The sequence below is a fragment of the Parus major genome, chromosome 17, assembly GCF_001522545.3.
Source record: "Parus major isolate Abel chromosome 17, Parus_major1.1, whole genome shotgun sequence".
Classification (NCBI taxonomy): Eukaryota; Metazoa; Chordata; class Aves; order Passeriformes; family Paridae; genus Parus; species Parus major.
The window spans coordinates 6,865,269-6,888,987 of record NC_031785.1 but is presented as its reverse complement, the minus strand read 5'-3'; the positions used below and the strand labels follow the sequence as shown (position 1 = coordinate 6,888,987).

Genomic DNA, 23,719 nt, shown 5'->3' with positions numbered 1-23,719 from the left:
CAACTACCCCTTTATTGTCCCTTTAATGCTGTGCCAGAGAAACGTGTCTCCTGCTTTCATGTCTCTCTGATGATCTGTAATCCATACTCTGTGCAACCTGAGCAATCTATAAAGACCCAGCTCTTACTTTCAAGTGCTGCCAAAAAAAGAAATAAAACAAAATAATTACCCAGGCTTTGGCGACGAGCACACACGGACACGCAGGCACACACACACACACACACACAGACACACACAGCTGTGAAATCCTGCCAAACTCTGACAGATAAAAACATCCTCACCCTGCTTTCCTGCCGGGGTGTTGGGGAGGTGTGTGTGGTGCAGGGGATGGGCTCTGTTGTTATTTCAGTGATGCTGGGATCTCAAGGCTCTTCCCAAGATCAAGGCTCTGCAGGGTGAAGCTCTGAACATGCATATCCACCAAGGGAGAGCAGCAGAGCCAGGCTGGGGACAGCCCTGTGCAGAGCCAGCTCCTCTCCCAGGCATGTGACAGGACATATGATGAGTGGGAAGGCAATCAGGGGGTAAGGTGCCTTGCCAAAGGTTACGCAGCAAGCCGTGGATACAGCTGGAAGGGAGCCCTGCTCTCCTGACTCCCATCCCCAGCTCCTCAGCCATCAGGCTGCTGGCACCGTGCCCCAGGTGACAGGTGACAGCCTGCTGAGCTGTCACCCCGCGCCCAGGACGGTCCCTGCTGCTCCCACAGCACGAGGTGGCTGCTGCAGCAGCTCAGCCTGTTGGGTTGTGCTCCTCACACCAGGGATTTGCTTGGAAAAAGCCCTCTCCAGGCTCACAACTGGTTCCTCCTCCAGCCTTCTGGGCTTTGTGGAGCCAACACTGTGGGCTGGCTGTGACCTAAAGGCTGCTCCCCTGACTCTGGGAGCACAAGCTGTCCTCAGGACAGGTGATACCCATCTGTTTCTGCAAAGTACAGTGCACAGATACTTTTTAATTCAGGAGAAATGAGGCTGCTCAGAGCTTTGCCACAGTGAGATTTCATGCTGGCCACCAGCAGCGATGGTCTCTGCTCTGTGCTCTGCTGCTCACACCAGCCAAGGCTCACACACAACACTGGGAATGTGACACACCTCCAGCACACCTCCCTACACTCAGCAAAATCTTTTCTTTCTCTTTTAGAGTGCTCACAGAGAACTCAGGCTCAAAACCAGAAGGTTTCCTGGAGATGTACAAAGACATCTCCTCTCCTCCAGGAGCCTCCCCTGGAGCGTGGCAGGGCTGGTCCCATGGCAGTGAGTGTGTGAGGATGCTGTGCAGGTGGGCTGGAGCCCTGGATGTGCTGGGGAGCTCAGGAGCCCTCTCAGTGTGCCAGAGTGTGTGGGAGCCTGCACGTGTGCACAGCACGTGTTCCAGGAGCTGCAGCACTCCACAGAACTGAGTTGTGTAAGTTTGGTTAAAGATGACACTCAGCTGTTGCATTACAGGAAGAAATGGGGAGGAAATAATCAAATATGGGAAAGTCAGTCAATGTTTGATTTTTCTGTTGGTCCCACATAACTTTTTTCTAACTGCAGATGGAATATTACTGTTATTAAACATGGTGGTACCTGCAGCTCCTGACAGAGGAGGTTATTCCTTTTCTGGAGACATGTTTTTAACATCAGCTTTCACCACTGGCTCCTGTTTCTCAGGAGTTCTCAGGGCTTAGTCCCTCACATCACACAAGGACCAGCTCAAAATGGGAGTTTTGTAGGGCAAGAGAGGGCAGCAGAACATCCCTGCTTCCACTCACTCATGAGCCCAAGGTGATCACTGGGGAATGCTCCCAGCTACATCCCACCCTCAGGTTCTCCAAATTCCAGCTCAGAAGGGTATTTCTACTGCTTCTCCACCCAGGCTCCTTCCCTGCCCTGTTGCTCTTGTCCCACCAGGGTGAGCAGCTGCAAACTCAGCATTTGCCATGAGCTGTGTGAGCAGGTAACAATCAGCTGCTCTGTCCTTCCTTGGTTGTCTGATCATTACACTCAGCTATTCTCCTCATCTGCCAGGCTGGATCAATTTCCCCTTAAATATTTCACTGTCTGTTGGATTTCTGTTGCAGAGAGGAGAGGGGAGCTCTGATGTACCCAGGTGGGGAGAGCTCCACTCCAGTTTCCAGCACAGTGCAAGTGAGAACTGAAATATGAGAAGAGCCAAACAAAATGAGCCTCAGAGAAAGCCCAGTGTGTTCTACATGTGAATATCACACATTGGGGAAATAGCAGCTTGTGAAAGAGATTGTCCCTAATCCCCCACGCACAGCTCTCCATCCTCTCTTCCTCTCCTTTGGGGCACGGTTGGAGTCAGGATGCTTGGGGCTGTGATGTTCTTATCCATCACCAGGAGGTAAGATATGGGGAGAATACACCTTGAGACCACTGAAGAAATGATCAAATCTCCAGCCTGGAAGCTGCCTGGATCAGTTCTGAGAGCAGGGAATGGTGCCTGAGGCAATGGAGGATGGTGGAGCACAACTGGGTCCAGACTACTATTACACCATCAACTTTAATTTTTTAGTAGTATCTTTTTCCCCCCTGTAGCTGCTGTAGAGATGTTGTTTCACATTAAAGATTAATCCATTCCACAGGGCTGGTCCCCATGGAAGCTATAAAGCTTACTAAAGTGGGATTATCTTGTGTCTAAGACAATATTGTGAGGTGCATTCAATCTACCTCCTAACAAGCTTGAATCTGAAATTAATTTTTCAGGTGTCTTTATGGGGTTCCACTGATGTGAAGTATGTTCTGTGGATTTGGCAGAAGGAGCCAGGGAAGAAGCAGGGAGGGGATGCCTCCAAGTCCTGAGCCCTTGGGTGGGAGACCCAGGGCTAATTAACAGCTAAATCTGGCACAGAAGCAATCTGTGGATGAAAGGGAAGGCTTGGGGGAGCCAGACACTGAGTTTTGGTCCAAGAATCCAGTGTTTTGATCAACTCTGCCCCAAACTCTCCCTATGACCTTGGGCAGTGCCCTTACATGTGGGATCTTGGCCTCACTTCCCAATTATCAACATGGTCACAATGGTATTTGTGTGACTGTTTAGACCATGGACTTGTTGGAGAGGCCAGAATCGGGCTGTAGCACCCCCAAAAACACAAACCTGCTGCCCACCGTGACTCCTGAGGTGTTTCTGTCCTACAGGAATGAACCATTTTAGCCAGTTTTGCAATGCAGCAGCTAAAATCCAGTTATAAAACCCATTTCCACTGAGAAGCACAGCGGAGCAGCGAGTGAGCTGTGTCCTTCTGGCTCATGTCAACAAACACGACCATGCAATCATCACATCTGTTAATAAACATGATCCGTGGGTGAGCCAGGACACGGCTCCAGTTCACAGCAAACAAGCAGTGGGAGAAGAGAATGTTGGTTGTGCTGACTCTGAGTCATGGTACAGTCATTTTCCAGCACCATCCAGCATGGAGACACATCCCCCAGTGCACATGGAGATCCCTCTTAAAGCCCCTTGGAGTTTGTTAGGTGGCTTAAGATGCGCTTTTTCTAATACCAATTCAGCCTGGAACATTAAATGTTCCTTATCTTATGAGTCTTCAGGATTATTGGAGGAAAAATAGGCAAGTATTTTCTGTAAAGTGCAAGTTGTATTTGAATGTACACTTAATTTCTTTGTGATTGATATCTGTGTGTTAATTATATTCTATTTTCGGCAATACCTTTGCTGTCACAAGGCAGTGCCTTTTATCCAAGGAGTTCAAATTGAATTAGAGACATTAATTAAAGCTCTCAGCACTCTAGTAAGGCAGGCAAGTGCTGTTACTCCCATTGTTTCTTGAAATAAGAAGAAAAGAATAGAGCTGAATGTCTACTTAGCCACTTAAAAGGTAATTTTTATACAGTGGGAGAGCTCAGAGTGATAGATTTTGCACAAAATTATATTGCAAGGTCTGTTTCATGCAAGGGAGGCTGTGCAGCCCCAGATCCCTGATATAGGCAGGCAGACAGGATGCAGGTGCTCTGACTCTCCATCGCTTGCTGCGAACATTTCTCTGCCTCCTGGGATTTTCTACCTTTCCCCTAACCCCTGTACCTTTCATTTATCCCTTCCATTAGATCCAAATTGATCACACACAGATCCCCTCTGTTTTCCCATGCTCGTTGTTGTGAACTGTTTCCATCAGAAATGCAGACTCAGGAAAGAGAAATTACCAAACACAGTATTTGCAGTACAGGAATAAGTCCCCTATCTCTTTAAGCTTCATGCACCAATAATTCTTCCTTGTGTCCCACATTTGGTTCTTGGCAGGTTGAGAGAGGTTTCTGCCTGCTGCCATTTACCAGAGGGAAGAGGCTAACAATTGCTATTTGTATCTGAAACACTTCTGCTCTTCAGCAACTTCACACACGGCTTTAGGATGCTGATAAATTAGTAAGAGACTGAAGTGTCAGGGGAGAGATGAAACAGCTTATGTTAGTTTAGAGCTCAACCCTGGAAAGTGACGAATGTCTGACCTCATTTCAGTGAACAGATTAAGTGTACCCTTAATTTTAAGTACAGGATGTGCTACTCTAGATTTTATTCAGCTATGCCTGCTTTGAGTTTGTGCACTCAGACTCCTGGACAGTTAGTTACTGCCCCACACCTTTAGGATTTAACCTGTGGAGCAGTAACATCTCTGTCCTTAACTGAGAGATGGCCTATGAAAATATTGGAAAGACAGCACCCAGGAGCAGCTCTGCTTGTCCTTTGGAATTCCTGCCCAGTAACCCAACCAAGCTGGGGGCACCTCTCCTCTGTCAGGGCCAGAGGAATACAGGCAATGAGGAGGGAAAGGGAAACCAATCTATCAGAGTTAAAGTCATATGAAGTGCTGTGGATAAACCTCAGCTCTGGGAAAACAGAATTTGGGCACTTCTGACCTAGATGTCTTTATAGCTCAGACTGCAGACACTGATATCTGACTGAGTCAGGGCTGGAGCTGCAGCTCAGCAGTGGCTCTGAGTCTCTGGGTGACTGTGGCACACAACATCGTAAAATCCCAAATGGTTGGAAAGCCATTTCCTTAGGGAAGTGGGATTTCACTATTTCAGGCAGTGATTGGCTAATCCATCCCCAAATCTCAGTAATTCTGCTCTGATCAGTGTCTAAATTTGCATTATTCTTTAACCACTCTAGTTTTAAATATGCATGAGTGGTTAAACCTGCAGGATATTCATCAGCCAAAATATTTTTGGGTGAGGAAAGGCAAGGAGAGAAGATGAGAAACACCTCTCCATAAATACCAACAGAGCCCACAAATTCACTTCACTTTTGCCAAATTGCTCATGCTGAAAAAAATAATGATTGGGAGATGTCAGTGTTTGAGTTGTGTGAGCTCCAAGGGGAAAGATTTCCAAATCTCTATTTGAAAGTACTGGAGCTTTTTCTCCTTTTGATTTATCTTTCCACCCCCTTAAGATGGAACAGTGGTAAAAATATCACTTTTGGCCCCAAATGACTTGTAGGAGAAAAGATTTTTTTCTTCTTTTCAGTTTATCAACACTTTGCTTACTTGTCAGAATATTCAGTGAACCAAAACCATGCCACAAACCCTCTTTTATTAATGCAGTTCAACCAGCAGCCGAAAGGGACCTGTTTTTGTGCAGAAACTCCAATTACTCCTTGCTTGTAAGGAGGTGAGAATCGCAGTGGTAACAGCTCTGTACCTGCTCTCAGCTCATTTTTCCCCACACTTCAGCTAATTATAAACCCTGGTGTGATGATGAGGAGGATGAGAGGTGGCTTCAAACCAAGCAAGAGTAGCAGGTGGCTCCACCAAGTCACAAAATCAGGTGGTGCTGGACAGAGGGGGTCAAACCCCAAAAGTCCTGACCATGAATCTGCTGGCCAAGGTGCCAAAGGCTCTGCTCTGAATTCCAGGCTCCACAGGCACTTGGGCTCCGTGGGGAAAGCAGATCCTTCTCACAGTGCTCCATGGGCTGGGAAAACAACTGAAAGGGACTTCTGCTTGTGCATGCACAGGGTTATGGTGAAGTGTCACAGGGTTATGAAGATGGTGAAGGTCTAGAGGAGAAGCCATAGGAGAAGCTGCTGAGGTTTGTCCAGCCTAGAGAAGAGGGGGCTCAGGAGAAGTTGTGGCATTCAGGTTCTCCACAAGGGGAGGTGGAAGGGGAGGCTCTGATGTCCCTGTGACCAGTGATGGGATCAGAGGGAGCGGCTGGAGCTGGGCCAGGCCAGGCTCAGGCTGCAGATCAGGGCAAGGTTCTTCCCCCAGAGGTGCTGGCACTGCCCAGGCTCCCCAGGGAATGGGCACGGCCCCAAGGCTGCCAGAGCTCCAGGGATGCCCAGGCTGGGATGTTGGGGGGGTCTGGGCAAGAGCTGGACTCTGCTCCTTGTGGATCCCTTCCCACCCAAGATATTCCACAGCTCCGTGATTCCAAAGCCAATCCTGCTGAATCCCAGACTGGAACAGTGGGTGCTGCACAGACCAGCAAGGCTGTCCATGCCCCAAAAAGCTCTCAATCTATTCAGGAGAGCAAGGACAGCAGATGGCCGGGGACAGATGGGGGAAGGCGAGGGAACAGTGAGCTAATCCCGCTCAGCGGGCTGCGGAGCAGCGGTGTCAGCACACCAGCAGCCCAACTGTTGGCAAGAGTTTGATAGCTATTGTCACAAATGAGAGTTAAAAATAGGGAGACTGGATAATGAGCTCGCTTTTGTCGATGTTTGTGAGGAACTCCTCTCATTTGTGAAGTGGCAGAGATAGAATGAATGTAGATGATGATAATAATAATGATAAATTGCACTTTTCTGAGCTGCTTATTAAAAAAGAAAAAAAATATGGCGGGTGTTGAGCAGTGATTTCTATTAAGCAGTGCCCTGAACTTGAAATTATTCCTACTATTATTAAAGTGTTGTCCTAGCTAGTCCACTTCCTCATCTTTTCTTTCTAAGTTACACAAAGATGCAGCTCTATCCTCTATCTTCCTCAGTATTTATACACCTCATATCAAAGTCCAGTAATCTTACAAGTGTTAATAGATTTTTATTCTTGCAGCTTCTTCAGGAGATGGGGAAACAATGCTTTTTTTCCATTCAGCAGGATGGGAATTGAGACACAGGGTAGATTAATGGCTTGTCCCAGATCATTTTATAACTGCTTCAGGAATTCAACCCAAATCTCTTACGTCTCAGCTCAGTGCTCCGTCTCCTTGCACTACCCTTCCTACGCACCTTCATGCTACTATTCCAGAATTAGCTGGGACTTGCCACAGAGCTGCTTAGAATTATTTTGGATTGCTCATTTCATGTCAGGAAAATGCCAATTCATCAGAGGCAAAACACTTTGTAGAAATTTGTTGATTTAAGGGGGGGAAAAAAATAGGCGTTTTGATAAAGTCAGCTTTTCTTTGGAACAGAATGTGTTGAGTGTTCAGTTTGGAAGGGATTGGTTCAAGATTGTGTTTTGTTTTTCATTACATGTTGAGTAACATACATTCAAAATCAAAATCAAGTGTTTTCTTAAGCTGTGTTTTGACTGAGCTGAAATAGATTTTGTAATTTATGCACAAGAGGAAATATCCAAATTCATTTAATACTTTTCTTACAGTTAGGAAAAAGAAACACCTGCAAACCAGACACAATAAACTGAACAAAAATAGTATTATTCCCTGCAATGTTTTGCTGGAAACTTAGGAAAAAGTAATCTGAATTCTCAGTTTAATGAGACCTGTGCTACAGTCCAGAAATCCTGGTTTCTGCTTTCATGACTGTTCCATCCTGGTGCCAGTCTTGCCTTTCTAACATATTCCACTGCAACAATTGGGACCTGTAAGCTGAGAGGCTGAAGGGAAAAAAGAGTGATGGCAAAACTCCTCTGGAGAGCAAAAATGGGGGAATAATGGGGGAATCAGTCCAACAAAGCCAACTTATATCCCACACCTGACAGTCTGTGCAATATTTCTGTTCTGAAGTTCATTCCTGGGAAGAGATTTTGTCACCTAAGCCCCACATGGAGTGATCCTGCTCCACAAGGCTTGGGAAATACAAACTATCACTGATTCTTTCGGTGAAAGAAGCTGAGGTTATCTAATCCTTGAAAATGGTTTATCTTCCCATTTGTCTTGTCCTCCTAAAAGGAGCTTAGTCTTTGGCTGGGTTATTGTGTTTTTCCATTGTTATTGGAGGAGAGAAGGGGTTAAAATGCCCAGGCTGTTCCTTCTGGAACAGCTCCTGCTGCCTGGATAATGCCAGCCTGCCTGCCAGGATGAGAAGCACCACCAGAGCATCCTCTGGGCACCACTCAGCTGGATGGAGCCAAGGGAAGCAGGGGCAGCTGAGGAGGGCAGAGAAAAGGGTCTCTGAGCTTTGCAAATTCCAGCCTTGGGCAGCTCCACCTTCCTTATCCCGCTGAGTGGATCAGGAATTTGCAGTGGCCATAAAGCTCTCATTGCACCGAGACCCCCCTGGTTCCTGCCCCAGAGCCCTGCCAGGGCACTCTGGGACCTCCTGAGGATGGCCTGGCTCAGGTTTCTGTGGGGGAACAGAGCCAGCTGGCCCCTGACATGGGCTCCATAGCCCTGCAACTCCCTGGGGGAGGATTTAGAGGTGGCTTACACAAACCACTGCTCCCAGAACGCAGGGAACTGCGCTGAGGCTGAAAACACCAGGCTCAGCCCCTTCTGCAGCCCTGCCACCCCACAGAGCAGAAGTTAGACACACTGCACTTCAACTCAGGCTGGAAATGTGAGCCAGAATGAGTGTTAGCCCCAAAGAACAGCATTTCATGGGCAGCTTCTGCAGCAGAAGTCAGAAATCCAGAGCTCAGGCTCTGCCATTGTAGGTTCTCCTGGAAAGTCTATTGAAGTCAATGAGCCTTGGGTTGGATCTCATTGCAAAAAGATAATCAAATACCATATTAACTCTTAATTTGGAACAGCATATTAAATTAGAAGCTCACATTAACCTGGAACTGCATTTATATAATGAGAAGATTTAAAATCTGTGTATCATGAAGGTGGGAGAACTCCTACCCAAAGCTGCTCTCAGAAGCTCTGAATCCCAGAACCAATCTACCTGCAGCACTGCATTTCCACCTATTCCCCGAGCCCCCAGCCTGGGATTTCCACTGGGACAGAAGGATGTGTGGAAAATAAATCCATCTCATCCTTACCAGTATTCATCTTGCAAACACAGAAGGCTGGTGGCAGCTAGACCCCAACAAAAGCCAAGAACCAGAAAATCCCAGAGGATACTGAGGATCTGCACAGGCATCACAAACACCCTCTCCCATCACTGCAGCACTTCTGCAACACAGATATGCTAAAAAAATTAAAAACTGAAGGCATTCAGTTCTTTCTGGGATTAAAGTTCAACACCACTCAGGTCTGGGCTTCTCAAACATCGCAGGCCTTTGTTACCCACATTTGAGGCCACCCCTAGCTGTGAGATTTATTTATTTCCTTCTCTGAGACTGTTCTGCTCTGTGCTTAATCCATCTCCTGACCACCTGGAGCGTTTGAGAGTCTTGGCTGTGATGCTTGTCTTTTTAGATAGACTGTATGTAGAGCTGGTCAAAAAATTTTGACAGAACAGTTTTTCTCAGGAAAAAGCAGTTCCCTCAAAATTTAAACGTTGCATGGGAACATGTCAGTTCTGACAAACTTTTTTCATGTTTAAAGTGTCAAAACAAATCATGTGGATTTTCTCTCTTCGTTTCAGTCATAGTGAAGTGTTTAATTTTGAGGAAATAAACACATTATTTATGTGTTGTTTCAATTAATTTGTTTTGACATTCTTACATATTGTGTATTGTATTGATGTATGTTTAGAATTCATTATATATTGCATAAAATATTTGGTGCTGTTTATTTTATGTATTATCATACAGTGCTAAATATTTCCCACAGCATCTTAGTGCTTCAGCACCACAGGAACAGAAGATATCAATGATCTCAAATTATTATTACTTTTAAATTTTTAGGTCATAAGAGCCTTGTGGGATCATGGTTCTCCTTCACACTGAAGTTTAAAAAAAACCAACCACATATCAAAAGGCAGGAATTTCCTGAGGAAATTGTCCATTTTCCAAGCAGCTCTGTCAGCTCAATGACAGCAAAATACAGCTCCTCTCCCCTTTGCACACCAAAAAACCAACTCCTCTACTTGTTAAAGGAAAAAAAATAAAAAGAAGAAGAAGAAGAAAATGCAGATCTTCCCAGAGTAGAATTTGTATGCAATGTTTTCATGAGCATCAGGGATTTAAAAGTCTGAATACCATTGACCCCCTGGGACCTCTGTCTTCCAAACCACTTAGGTACTTTTAAAAGATATATTCCTCCTCCTTCTCGGAAATCTACCTGATTTTATTTTATTTTATTTTATTTTTTGCTTGTTTTAAACCACATTTCTGCTCCCCTGCACGTAGCAGAGGGGAATCACTCCCTGTGAGTTTCCATCTGTGTAAGTGGTGGGAAAAGTGGGTTGAAGAGAAGGGCAAAGCAAGCAGCAAAAGGGAGGGCAAGAGCTGGAGCTGAGCCTGTGACACTCCATCGATTCCTCATTCTGGGGAGGAAAATGTCCCCAAGGTCCCCTGTGCAGCCACAGGCTGGGTCAGAGATGGAGACAGAGCTGGAGGACACAGAGCCCATTCAAAGGTGGAGAGGGGCAGGAGAACAGAGGATGCTGGTGATGGGGAGAGAGCAGAGCACGGCCATGCAGGACCATTCTCCTTCCCTCTCCTCCCTTTCACCAGCCTTAAAGGAAGCCCCAATACACACCAGGGGCTGCTCCTTCCTAAGGAAACCTCAGAGAGAGGGACCAGCCCTCACCTCCTCTCCCAGAGAGAGCTGGTAAATAAAAAGAAGCATCCCCAACTTTAGGAGATTTATTTGCAGTGGGAGAGGGGTTTTTCTGTCTGCTTTTCCTCCGAATGGGACACGTCTGGTGCGCCAGGCTCCGTGGTTGGAAATCTGAATTCCCCCACGCAGCTGCCGGGAGTGCACCTCTGAATGCAGATCTGCCTGGAAGCATCCTCGTGCTCCAGCTGGCCTGTCACTATGGATTACAGCTCCTGGCTAATGGTGAGCACTGCTGGAGTCTGAGACTTCCATTAAAAGCCGATGTTTCCACCTCCCCACCCCACAAATGGCTCCATCCCATCCCAGCTGACGTTTCTGTGTGTATGGCCTCATCTCTGGGGTGGGGAAGGAGCAAAGTGCCTCGATTTGTCTCCATGTTAGGCAACAATGGAACAAGTCGAAGGCAGGAAAGGAGGTTTGAGGATGATCAATTTTGAAAACTGTGGATAATTTACTTGAAAGTTGACCTTACCCCTCGTCACCAGCACATCTGTAGTATTGGAGCCCCATCCCTCTGACAGCAGCAGTACAAGTGAGCATGGAATTACCCCCTGGAAGAGACCTGGAGGGAAATGCTTCATTACTCCAAGTTACACTGTGGAGTGTCTTTTGGAAAGGAAGAATGCTCCTGCAGGGAGATATTGCCCATCCGTGCCAGACACTGCAAATCATTCGCCCTTCATCGCCAGAGGGTCTGAGGGCTGCTGACAGACCCAAAAGAATTGGCGTGGACACTTGACCTTTCCTCAGAGCCAGGAGGAAATCACTGACCAGGAAGAGCAGCACATGCTCCACCAGGCTGTACAAAGGGAGGCAAGAAGCTCTGGAAGAGCTGAGAGCTGTTTGTAAAACAAACCCTGTGGTTTCAGCACAACCTGTGCAGTTGGCCGGCGCTGCCACCGCTCGTGGGCAGGCCCAGGGGTGACTCCCAGCTTGGCAAGTGCCAGGTGCCATCACAGCTCCTCCTGCTCCCAGGGAGACATTCAGAATGAATGCCTACAAGGCTTCCACGGCAATGCTGAGAGATTCACACCTTTGTGGGCTGGGGGAAGGACAGGACATGCTGAGAGGTAGTTTAAAGTTTCCCTGGCACGGTGTCCTGCCAAAGGGAGTGAGCAGTCCCCTCCAGCATCCTGCACACATTCTCCTGCTGGAACTCCTCACCCTGGAAGGATCCTGCATGCCTTTGCAGTTTCCCAAAGTGACTTTGAAACCAATCCAGAGCAAGCATCACATTTGTGTCTTCAACTGCCTGACTCCCAGAAAGATCCTGTGCGATCAGCTGGCCAAATCCAAATCTGAAAAACACCTCCATGGCTGGTCATGATTAATAAATTCTGCCTTGACATTCCCCAGGGCACCTAGCAGCTAGTCAGAGCTGGCAGACAAAGAGACACTGCTGTGGGAAAGGATAGAGTCTTTCCTCAACTGCAGACATCGAATTAGATAATAAATAGCTTTCTAGATACATAATTTTGTATGAGTGTTAAATTAAATGCAGAACAGGAATACAGCTGGTTTATCCCTGTGAAATCAAAGGTGCTGGGAAGGAGTTTCCAAAGAGAGTATTTAGAGTGTGCTGTGATCATGAAGACATAGCCTGAAGTTATCTATCATGCTTATATTACTGTTTACAATGACAGACAGCTATTCTTGGACATTTTATTCCTGGTATATTATTCTCAGACCAGGGCAGCTCAAGGAAACTTCCCTCTAATTTACACCTCTGTTTTGTCCCTCCTCCTGCAGACTAGACAACATCTTTCCTCCCATAGCACCAAGAGAGTTGTGGGCTGAGCCTGTGCTCCTCAGGGAGCTGCAGCTGCCAGCCCAAACCAGGGGCTCTCCTGTGTCCCCCCTAAACACTTCAGTCCCCTAAACCCACAGCTTCTGCCCATTTTCCCAGTGACCACAGCAGAGGCTGCAGTGACCACAGGGGCTCCTGCAGGAGCGAGGGAGCTGGCAGGAGGTGTGGTGACATCCTGGGCTCAGGTGTGGCCCAGAGCAGTGTCACCCCCATCTCACAGCCACAGCTGGTGTTACCCCAGTGCCACAAGTGCCTGTGCACAAACCCAGCCACAGGAACCAAGTGTGCCCTTGTCTGAGTGTCACAGCACAGGGTCTGCTGGTTCCCCTCACACATCTCCCAGCCCTGCAAGTCTTTTCTCTGGCCCCTGTATCCCTGACAAAACAAGTCCCACCATCATGTTGATGATCTCCTCCTGGGACACTCAATTCAGACCCTGCTCCCATTGCAGTGAGGTTTCTGAGCGTGCAGGGGCTTCCTCTGCCTTCCTGCACCTTTGTGCAGAGTCTGAAATCAGTTCAGATCATCCCCTTCCTCCTCCTTTGCAGCTTTCCTTCACTCAGCTTGCTCCTCCTTTCCCCTCGCAGCAGGCACAGCCAAGACATGTTATTAACACTTGCCACTTAGTTAGCAATCTTCTCCAGGAGGAGCAGACGAGAAAAGAGGAAAGTGTGCAAAAATTGGAGAATCAGGAAAGTTGGATTAAAGGAAGAGTAGCAAAGACTTGAAGGTGTGAATGAGAAAGTGCAGGAGTAGAAGGAGTATGAGAAAAATCTAATGGGTGAGAAAGAGATTTATAATTAATCCCCAGGCTGGTGAGAAAGCAGGGAATGGAGTCAAAACCATCCTCTTCTCTGTATGGCTCTGCTCCTGATTTACTTCAGACAGATCTTTTTACTTCCTCCTTTTATCTCCCATCGTTCTGGACCCTTTTGAGTATCTGCTATTTGAGGTAGGAATTGTCTTTAACTGTGTGCAGCATAAAGGAAACTGCAATCATCGGCACTAAAGGATGCGAGACATTGTTTTTAACACGTCCTAAAATTAGGCTCAGAAAAGTGCTTGGGGATTGTCTGCCAATGTTTATTAATTCAGATTGAATTCATTAGATAGTTACTGTCAGAAAGTGGGATGGGAAAAATTTAAAATACCCAAAGTACATGACTCCATTGTTTCTTAATGTAAATGCTCCATGATGAGATGTTTATAAAGTGGATCTAGAAGGAAATGTTGAAAAACAAAACGGGCCAAAAGTGAAATAATATGGTTATGAAAAATAAAGTTATTCATTTATGCAAAATTTCAGTTTTGAAGTGATTTTCTATTCTCTTTTCCTTTTAGTCTCAAATATAAAATCTTTTCATTCTTCCCCCGCCACACTAATTATATTTAAATATCTAAAAGTAATTTTTTCCCTTCATTTTTTCTTCCAGAACTAAACTGATGAAAAAAAAAAAAGAAAAAAAAAGAGAGAAATCATTATTCACCTATTCCTACCAGGAATTCCAATAACTGTCTGTCAGATCTTCATAACAACATGAGGGATCTCAGCAAGGCTGAGTTTCTGTGAATTCCTTAAGCTGACGACTTTCAGAGTCCTTTGCTGTCTTCTAGTCTAAACCTGCATTCAACAGAGAACTTAAAATGAAATAATTAGATTTACAGCACAATAGATGAGCAAAGCCCTGTATCAAAAATGAGTGAAAAGTTCCCAGGAAATAATCTGAGAGTGAATTTACTTTTTCCATTAGAAATTGCCATATGCTGCTGGTATATTTTAAGACAGTGACACCATCCCTTTTCACCCTCTATTTCTCTGAATTCTTCCTTTTCACTACTCCTGGCTTTCCTTTTATTTTTTTTTAATCACCACAGAATCAAACAGATACAAAAGTCCCTACAGAAAATTGGAAGGTGTGATGTCCAAGCACCTGTGACAAGCCAAAAAACAAGAAGCAGCAGAGCTCCCTCCAGCAGCCATCCCTGCCTCAAAGCCCTGAAGAGCGCTTGGAATGAGACAGGCAGGGATGGGAACAGCCTGTTCCAGGGATCCTGCTCCTCAAGCAGACTCTGCACCCATTTTTGTGCCTGGTTTCTCCAGCACAGCACCCTGCTCACAGCAGCCTTGGTCCTGGAGGTGTTTAGGGATGCTCAGCTCCCTGCATCCAGAGGATTTAAAGAAAATTAGGTATGTGTGTAGGAACTGAGCATGTAGATATCTCTGGATGTTTCCACATTGCTAAAGATCTCAGCTCCCTGTTAGTTTGCTCTTGGAGTTTCTCCAGGAGGGAACAATCTTCCCCTCAGAAGTAACCCAGTTCTGGGTATATTTTGCTTTATTAACATCAGTTGTTGGGCAATATGAGCAAGCACAAATCCTCCAGTGGTTTATTGTCATCTTCCACCGTCCTGCATCACAGTCCCAGCAGATGCTGCATGCTTGAACACTCTCATCTGTGGCATGGAAAATGCATCCTGAGCCTCTGAACACAAAAATACTGCGTTATTGAGCTGGGAATCAATCCTCATATCCCTTCAAGTGCCTGGAATTTTAAACACACACCTAAAAATAAAATCTGGACTGTGTCTCAGCTCTCCTGTTGATTTCCTTTTCCCTGAGTCCAGATGTTACTGGTGGAGGTCTGGAGACCAGAGTGATGCTGTGCGAGGGCAGCAGAGTGTGTTTGTCCCCAGCCCTCCCATCCAGCACTGCCACAGCACCCCAGGCAGGGTCACAGCATCAAACACCTGTCTGATGTGACACACGAGGGCTGGGGACTGCACTGCCCTGGTGAAAAGGCTTTACAGAAGAGCTGCCTCAGAGGAGCAGCAGTGAGGGAAAAAAGTGCAGCCACGGACAGAACCTCTGTCTTCAAACTGAAAGTAATGAGAAGCGCTGCAGGAGCATCCAGCGGTAGGAAAGACCTATCAGCCTCTTCTGCTCTTCTGTTTAATGCAAGCAGCTTTATCATTAATTGCTATTTACAGCAAATGCTGAAGTTGGTAAAAAGGATTAATATGGAACAGCAGCCTTGATTCAGCGTTCTTAAAGCACAATGCACATGTCTCGGGGTGTGTGTGTGTGTGTGTGTGCAAACTTCACTTTATGCAATGTATTTATGTATGTAAAACACTCATTTCTGTGTGCAAGGGAGGCAAACAGATGCAATTAGCATGTTCTTCCCTTATCTACTCCAGTAAGAGGCCAGCTCTGCCAGTGATTTTAGGGGATGAGGAGAGAAATAAATTCAGGCCAGGTTTCTGAAGAAGGAGCCATTTTACTGGGGTGGAGGGGAGAGAGAGCCAAACCAATACTGCTTCTGTCCAGCACTGGAAATGGAAAGAGTCAGCACAGCTGACTACCAGTCTTTGGGGGATCATATTTCCTGAGGAAATATATGAGGGGTTGCTGAATTCTTTAAAAAATCCTGATTTTGCCTCATGCCAAACTTGGATCCGAGTTCCCTGGGCAGTTCCTATCCGCTGTGTGAGCTGGATGCTCAGAGCCGCAGCTCTGAAGGGATTCAGCTCCTGTGCATGGAAACACATGCATTTAAAAAGCTCTTCTGCAAAGCTCCCAGCCTAAGTGACCTGCTCAAGGTCGTATATAACATGTCAGTGACAGCACCATGATTGAACTATCTTGCTACAGCGCTGCTTTATTCACACAGTGCTGCTGCATCCCAAAACAGCCGCTGCTGCCTTCCTCTCCTTATCTCATCCTCCTTAGAGACACATCTGTCCTGTGCTCTGTAAACCATAATATACCTGTAGTCTTTTACTCACTATCTGTCACTGGGCAGTTTTATTACAGATCCCTGAATTATCCAGCCTAGACTACAATCTACTTATTCCTGTCAGCCCTTCTCGCTTTCGACCCTCACCTCACCTTTCAGCCTTGTCAGTGTTTTAAGGCTTTCAGGTACTTTAAATGCAGGGACAATTCTGATTCTCGGGAGAAATCCAGCAGAATTTCACCAAGGCCAGCCTGCTGGTCCCCCTCTCTTTTCTAAATGCAGATGGTTGGAAATCAGAAGCTTGCACTGGTCTCTGCAGCCCCATTTGAACCAATCCTTCAAGAATACTAACAGCTGCCATTTTAGACCTCTGATCCCCATTCTTGCCATCCATAAAATTTTATTCCCCTTCTTTCTCTGCTCCTTCCATCAGAAATCAATCTTCCAATAATGCAGGTAAATTGCAGCCCTACCTTGTAGCTATTATTTCTTTTTCATGCATCTTTCTGGTGAATTTTGCACCACAAGAACTCTCTCGTCCATCCTTCCCAGCCCAAGCCATGAGCACAGTAATGATCACACCTCCACAACATCTCACTGGCAGATTTGCACCTGCCACTCACATCCCTCTCTGTTTTGCCATCCAGGAAGCAAAGGAATCATTTGTCCAGATGTTGAGCATTCACACCTGCCCAACCAGCGAACTTTGTGTTCCCTCCAGCCAGCTCCCCCCTTCCTCCCCCCAGTCACACACTTGTCAGAACTTTATCCCACCTACTGATGTGTTTTCCTCACAGCCCGTCCTTCCCACCCTTCTGAAGGAAGCACTGCTTTGTTACCTGACCAGAGGAGAGCAGTTTTGTCTCTGTTCACCTGGAGATGCTCCTGGCACCTCCACAAGTGTCACCTGCTGAAGCTCAGCTTCCCTGTGTGTACTCAACAGCCTTATTGTCTCTTCACCCAACCTCTGTCTTCAGCAACAGGAGCAGAGTGGCTGATGGGAGAGGAAAGTGATGGAGAAAATCACATTCCTCATCCCTCCAGCAGCATGGTGATGGTGGGTGACCCTGGGCAGGAGGCAGGACTGTGCCCAACACGAGGCAGACAGGGAGAGTCACCCTGGGACCCTCAGGGGGATGGCACTGTGGGCAAAATATGGGAGAGGACACAGCTTCATAGCTGATCTCTGTCCCCCCTGTCACTCCTACCAGGCTGCTTTGGCTAAGTCCCAGGATTTCATGCACCCACTTGTCTCTGTCACAGCCTCCCTGCATCAGCTTGGGCAGATTCTTTAAGGTGACATCTTACAAACACCTTGGAGGCTGATTTTCCCAATGTTCCCCATATCCCATGGCAGAATTTAAGGTCCTGTTTTCTATAATTTTCTGCTACCTTTTGCCACCAACTACTTTCAAAATCTGTCAAGGCAAAATTGCAAACTGAAATGCTTCTACTGACAGGATTTGAGTTGTTCTCCGAGCCTTGTGCTGCATTTTCTCTGGTACTGAGCAGAGGTGACAGCATTCCCTGTTTCTTTCCCTCCTCCTCTGTCCAGGCAGCAGGTCCTTGGGGACAGGGAGATTGTATCCCTACAGAACCTGGTGCTGGGAGACTCCAGGCTCATCCCAGCTCTGTGCCACCCCGCAGATACCAGAGCTGATAGAGGGAACTGAGCTGTGCAGCTCAGGGTCACTGCTGCCACCTATAACCACCCCTTTTATGTCCTACTTCAATATCTGCTCTAATCACTGAAATTACTTTTGTGGGAGTTGACACAGAAGAAGAGATTGCTGGATTGATATTCTGTCTGGCATTGATGAAAACCTTTTTATAATACCTTAATCCAGCACCCACGGAAGCAATTTGCTAATCTCTTGCTGACTTAGCTTCCAGCGGGATCGACCATAGGCAGTCACATTACCTGCCCAACCATATTATGTTCTTTTTATGCAGAGAGAAAATGTCCTTCCTGACCCCAAAAGATGGTCATCCTTTGCTTTGAAGCCTGAGACCTGATTACCATTGTCCCAGATTGCAGGGCTGCAAATGCTATTAATTGCTACAAAGTTACGTAGCCTTTTACACTTCAGATCCATCCGGGCTTTCATCTCAGCGACATCCTGCAGCAGGGAATTGTGTGCCTTCACTAGACACTGAAGAAAGGACTATTTCCTTTTAATTTGCTTTAAGAGTTGTGCCCTTTAATTTTGATGTGTCCCCTTGTTCTTCTATCATCAAAGTGTTAAAATACTTCTGATCACTTTTCATTTTAACCTTCATATACCTTTGTACTGGAACCCGAATGTCCCTCCTCACTCCCAGCTTTCCCAGACTAGATGGACTATTATTTCCAGGCTTCCCTTATTTAACTTGTTAATATTTGTAAAGCAATTTAAAATGTATTAATATGGTTCAATTATAATACCACTTCTATTTTCCATCCTTCCTTTTAATGTCTCAAGTGTCCATCTAATTTGCCATCAATCTCCATTGATTCTCCCTCTGATGATATGTTAGTCTTTATAATATCCCAGGGAATATTTCTTCTGCCTTCCTGACCAGCATTTTGGAACAAAGAAGCTGAACACTGATGGACCATAAACATGATTCACTCCACACTCAGCATGTGTATGGATTTGCTGTTGCTTAGGCTTTGGTCTTTGGAAATCAGATTCATTATGTCCATGGGGCTGTAATTAAAATTTGTCTGTGTGATTCTAATTGCAGGATCAGGCTCTTTGTGGCTCTGATTGCTCTGGGTCGGTGGCAATTGAGCCCAGGTGTGAAAAAAAGGTCTGTATTTGATAAACTTCGAGCAATATCTGGGCACCCAGTGACACATCCTGCAGCAGCAGGGCCTTTGAGACAAGAGGAGTGGTTTTGACATCTATCCAGTCACAAAGAGGGGAGAGAATTGAGATATGATTATTCACCCCTTCTCTTTCCCATAGAAAACCAGGAGACACACAAGGAAATTACGTGATACCAGATCTAAACCCTCCCCCCAGAAAAACACTTCCAAAGATGGCTCCTAACTTACTCCATCACTGCAGAATGTTATGAAAACACAAAGCCTGAAAGGAACCAATAAAGAAATAGTCACACACAGGATATTCCATCTGGCACTGCAGATGACAGTCCTCAGACAACCACTGACTTTGCACATCCCCACACAGCTGAAAGGTTATCCCAGGAGTGACAGCACTCATCCACTTCTTTCTGGTCCCTTTAGTGTCCTACTGTTGTGGTTAGAACTCTTCTCAGTTTTTTCCAGTCTTAACAAGGTCCAATCCAGATTCATCTGCAAAATATATCCCTCCTTCATTCCTCAGCAAATTCCCTGAGCAACACTTCCAGTTCCAATCAGTCTTTTCACCTTGACTCTTCCCCCCAAGCAGCAAGTAAAAGGATTGATGCACATGTATCTCTAATTGCACAAAAAGGGTTTTGATCTAAATATTTATAGAACTCCAATTTCCTGTCTGGTTTCTTTAGGTAAATATTGTAGGAAAATCCTAATTGGTCACTTTTCCCTGGTTGCCCAGATTTATCTATTCACTGGCCTAAAACATGGTCCATCATTTTCAAATACTTTAAAGCTCTCTTTTAGGAGAGTGGAAATGGCAGATAAACACATTATCAGCATTTTCCAGCATAAAACAGCAAAGCCTGGAGTTGTTTTGCAGAAGCAACTCCGAATTTGGACGACATGACAATAAGCAATTCTAGAAATAGCTGCTCATCTTAAGGCTATGTTATAGGGATCCTTGTTGCTGCTTTCTTCTCTCTGTTCACAATTTTAGCACAAACCCTGTGCTGTCTTTGTTAGTTCTTCCCTTTGACTTTCTCAGTATTTCTTAGGCATTCTTCAGTCTCAGCTTGTACCTCCTAAGCTCTCGCTGCTCCCTCCAAACACACCTTTGATTTTGGCTGCAAACCTCGCTCGGCACAGAGCAGTGTGGGAAATGGCTGGAATAACATTCCTGTTCCAGGCAGGGAGGGGGTCAGAGCCAGGAGGGACCCAGAGCCACATATGTACCCCAGCATATGTCTGAGGGCTCTGCTTACCCGCTCACCATCTGTACCTGCCTGAAGAGCAGCCACGCGCCAAGAGCAGCCCGGCTGCTCCAGCACCCGCATCCTGCCTTGCTGGTGTCTGTTCCACTGATCCCAGCAGTCCAGCTAAGGATTCACACCTGCTCATCCTGCTCCTCCTGCCTGCTCTGAATCCCCAGCCTCCTCCCTGGGCTCGCAGCTCGTTTCTGTTCATTCTTCCCTGCTTAGTTTCAGTTGCTGCAGTTAATTTTGCACAAACTGCTTTTATTTATTTTTCTGGTCCCGCAGCCTCACCTGGAACGTGCTGCCTGCACGAGGTGATGCTTTTAAAGCTCACCCTCCCTGTCTTCCACCCTGCTTAGCAAGTCAGCATGCACAGCTGCAAGGATAAATTACCACAGGGGTCTCCAGTGTTAGCAATGTATCTGACAGCCACACACGCAGGGCAGGGTAAAGAAATGGCTAAATGGGGTCGGTTGTGCCGACTCAGGACTTCTGGCCAAAACTGCATCCAAAACCATGATGGACACAATGGAGTCCAGAGCACAGGCCAGGTTCTAAATCACACTCTAAATCAAAGCCTAAGAAAGAGATCCTCACTCACCACTGAGCCAGTTAACAGCCCTGGCTTCGACAGGCTGCGATGATTTACGGCAAGAGGCTGCGAGCTCTTCACAGGAACTCGCTGTACAACATATTCCAGCTGTAACATGCAAAGATATAAAAGTCCAGGCTGTAAGAAGACCTGTTGTAAGGCTTCAGAATGTATCTTCTCTAAATACCAGCATAAAGGATGTACTTCCTATCAGGGTAGCAATGAGACAGGTCCCAGGCATGAAAAGCTACAGGATCTGGAGCTACTCAACTGGAAATTAGGAGTATGGAGAGTGGATGGGAGTGAAAGCTCCCTCTACTCCTGTATCCTCTTTTGATATCCAACCAAAAGTCCTGGAGAAAATTGTTGTGTTTTTGTTGGTTTTCTGGAGCTTCTCTTATGTGTTAGAACCTCTCCTAGCTTGGTTTGCAAGCTTGGTGTGTCAGCTCTGAGCTGGCTTTGCTGTAATTCCTGACTCTCTGGGAGGGTCTCTGTGATGGAAATTCTGCACTGAATGGTGCCTCTGCTAACACACACACACACACAGAATTGCTCTAGGGCTGCAAAGCTGTGCTGCTGCTCCTGGCACATCAGTTTCTACCTGTGCCCAGCATTTCCACCAGTGCCCATCAGCACACGTCTGGCAAAGGCAACTCGCTCCATCCTCCCCTGCAGGTGACCCTCTCTAGATTATTCACTCCTCCATGACTTACTGTTATTCCTATTGCCGCTGCAAGAGGTGATCCATCAGCAGTGCATCTGGTTGTTTTGCTGGCACAGGAGCCAGGAATCACATGTGTGAGGGTTCAGGCACTGTGCAATGCTCTGCCAACACCCAAAAACGTGCCACCACCACTGGTGCCACCGTGGGTCCCACTCAGGCAGCGCTGCAGGGGACACAGCAGCAGCTCTGTGCAGAGCTGAGCTCTGCCAGCTGCGCCGTGCAGGCAACAATAAAATGGATGTGGAACACATGACTTCAGAAGAACAAATAGCAAAAATAAATAAGCATCTTTCTCCCGTGAAGCTGCTTGCAGGTCCTGCCTCAAGGCTGCAGGAAAACAGCTCTGTGAGCAGGGGGCTGTAAATGTTGTGTGAAACTCCCCAGCCCAGGCTCAGGGGAATCCTGGGCCTGACTCGTGTTTTCTTTCCAAAATGACATGTTCATGTTTATGCCACCTCCACTTGAGACGTGATCCAGCATTCCTGAAATAAACTTAAGTCCTTCAATAGCCTTCAGCTCTGTCTAAATCAGCTGCTCCTCTGATTTCTGTTCTTTCTTCCTGTCATGGGGTAGCTTTCCATTCCTCCCTCCCACTAGTCAGGACTTTTCCTTTCCCTGGCACTGTATAGCTTAGCTCATCAAGCCAGCAACAGCTGTCCTGTGCCTACTCCCAGCCCTGGGAATGTCATCTCATTTGTCTGGTCCATCTCTGCTCATCCTCTCTCCAGACAGAAGTACCCAGTAGATATATCCAGTTTGCTTCCCCGGGTCTCTCTCCTTGATAACATTTCCCTTTTCCACACCACCTGCAGCCACAAGCCCGCTCCAGCTCTGGCCAGAAGTGCTCCAGACCCAGCACATCATCTGGATGTGGCCATGCAGGGGCACAGCAAGCAGGGAAAAACCTTCCCTGGCATCCAAGAACGCTCTGGAGTGGCACACATTGCTGGCAGGAGATGTTTTGCCCTGACTCAGCTCAGCACCATTCCCTAGCTCGGCATCCTGCTCTGGCAGCCATCTTCCAGGGAAGAGAGAGATCCACAGCACCAGATCCTGGTCCATGGATCCATTCAGAGTCCAGATCTCTGTGTGTGTGGATCTTCTCCCTTTCTGAAAAGCTGCTCTGTGTGGCCTGGAAGGAAATGGGCCAAGGTCCTTATGGTTGTTAAAAATCTCATGATACTTTTGCAAGCAGGATGGTGTAAATCAAACAACTGGGCACAAGCTCCCTCGCTCTGGGTAATTTATATTCTGCCTCACTAAGTTCATCTCTGCACTTCCAATGCATGAAGTGATTTTTCACTTCCCCTGTAGTATTTGCTGGCACGGAAAAGCTGCTGGGCTCTGTCCCAGAAGTAGCTGCATTTCATCACCGGGTGAACGATCCCTGCACGCACCGGGCCGGCTCCCCGCAGGCTCCGCTCGCCCCGCGGCTCCGTAGCGGGAGGACGGGGCCCGCACCGGTGCAGCCTCACCTGGGCTCCAGGAGCCGAGCCCCGGCGGCACCGAGCGCCCACCCCCGGCCCCTCCGCCTTACCCGCGGCTGGGGATGGGGGCGGGGAATGCGGGCAGGGATGCGGGCAGGGATGGAAGGGATGCGGGCAGGAATGCGGGCAGAGATGCGAACAGGGATGCGGGCAGGGATGGAAGGGATGAGGGCAGAGATGCGGGAAGGGATGCGGGCAGGAGATGATGCCAAGGAATGCGGGCAGGGATGATGCGGGCAGGGATGAAGCGGGCAGGGATGAAGGAGCAGGGATGAAGGAGCAGGGATGAAGGAGCAGGGATGAAGCGGGCAGGGATGAAGGAGCAGGGATGAAGGAGCAGGGATGAAGCAGCAGGGATGAAGGAGCAGGGATGAAGCGGGCAGGGATGAAGGAGCAGGGATGAAGGAGCAGGGATGAAGGAGCAGGGATGAAGCGGGCAGGGATGAAGCGGGCAGGGATGAAGGAGCAGGGATGAAGCGGGCAGGGATGAAGCGGGCAGGGA

At 47.2% G+C, this 23,719-nt stretch overlaps 1 protein-coding gene across 2 annotated transcripts in view; it reads right to left on the bottom strand.

Annotated features, from left to right (window-relative positions):
- Positions 1–23,719, bottom strand: part of BRINP1 (BMP/retinoic acid inducible neural specific 1) — an 88,294-nt gene that overhangs the window by 60,857 nt on the left and 3,718 nt on the right. Inside the window, exon 1 of one of the 2 annotated variants that reach the window (XM_019008463.1) lies at positions 14,106–14,130. The exons of the other annotated variant lie outside the window; for it this stretch is intronic. The gene's annotated coding sequence lies outside the window, so the exon portion shown is untranslated. Of the gene's footprint in view, positions 1–14,105; positions 14,131–23,719 lie in introns of those variants that run through there. 2 annotated transcript variants of the gene reach the window in all.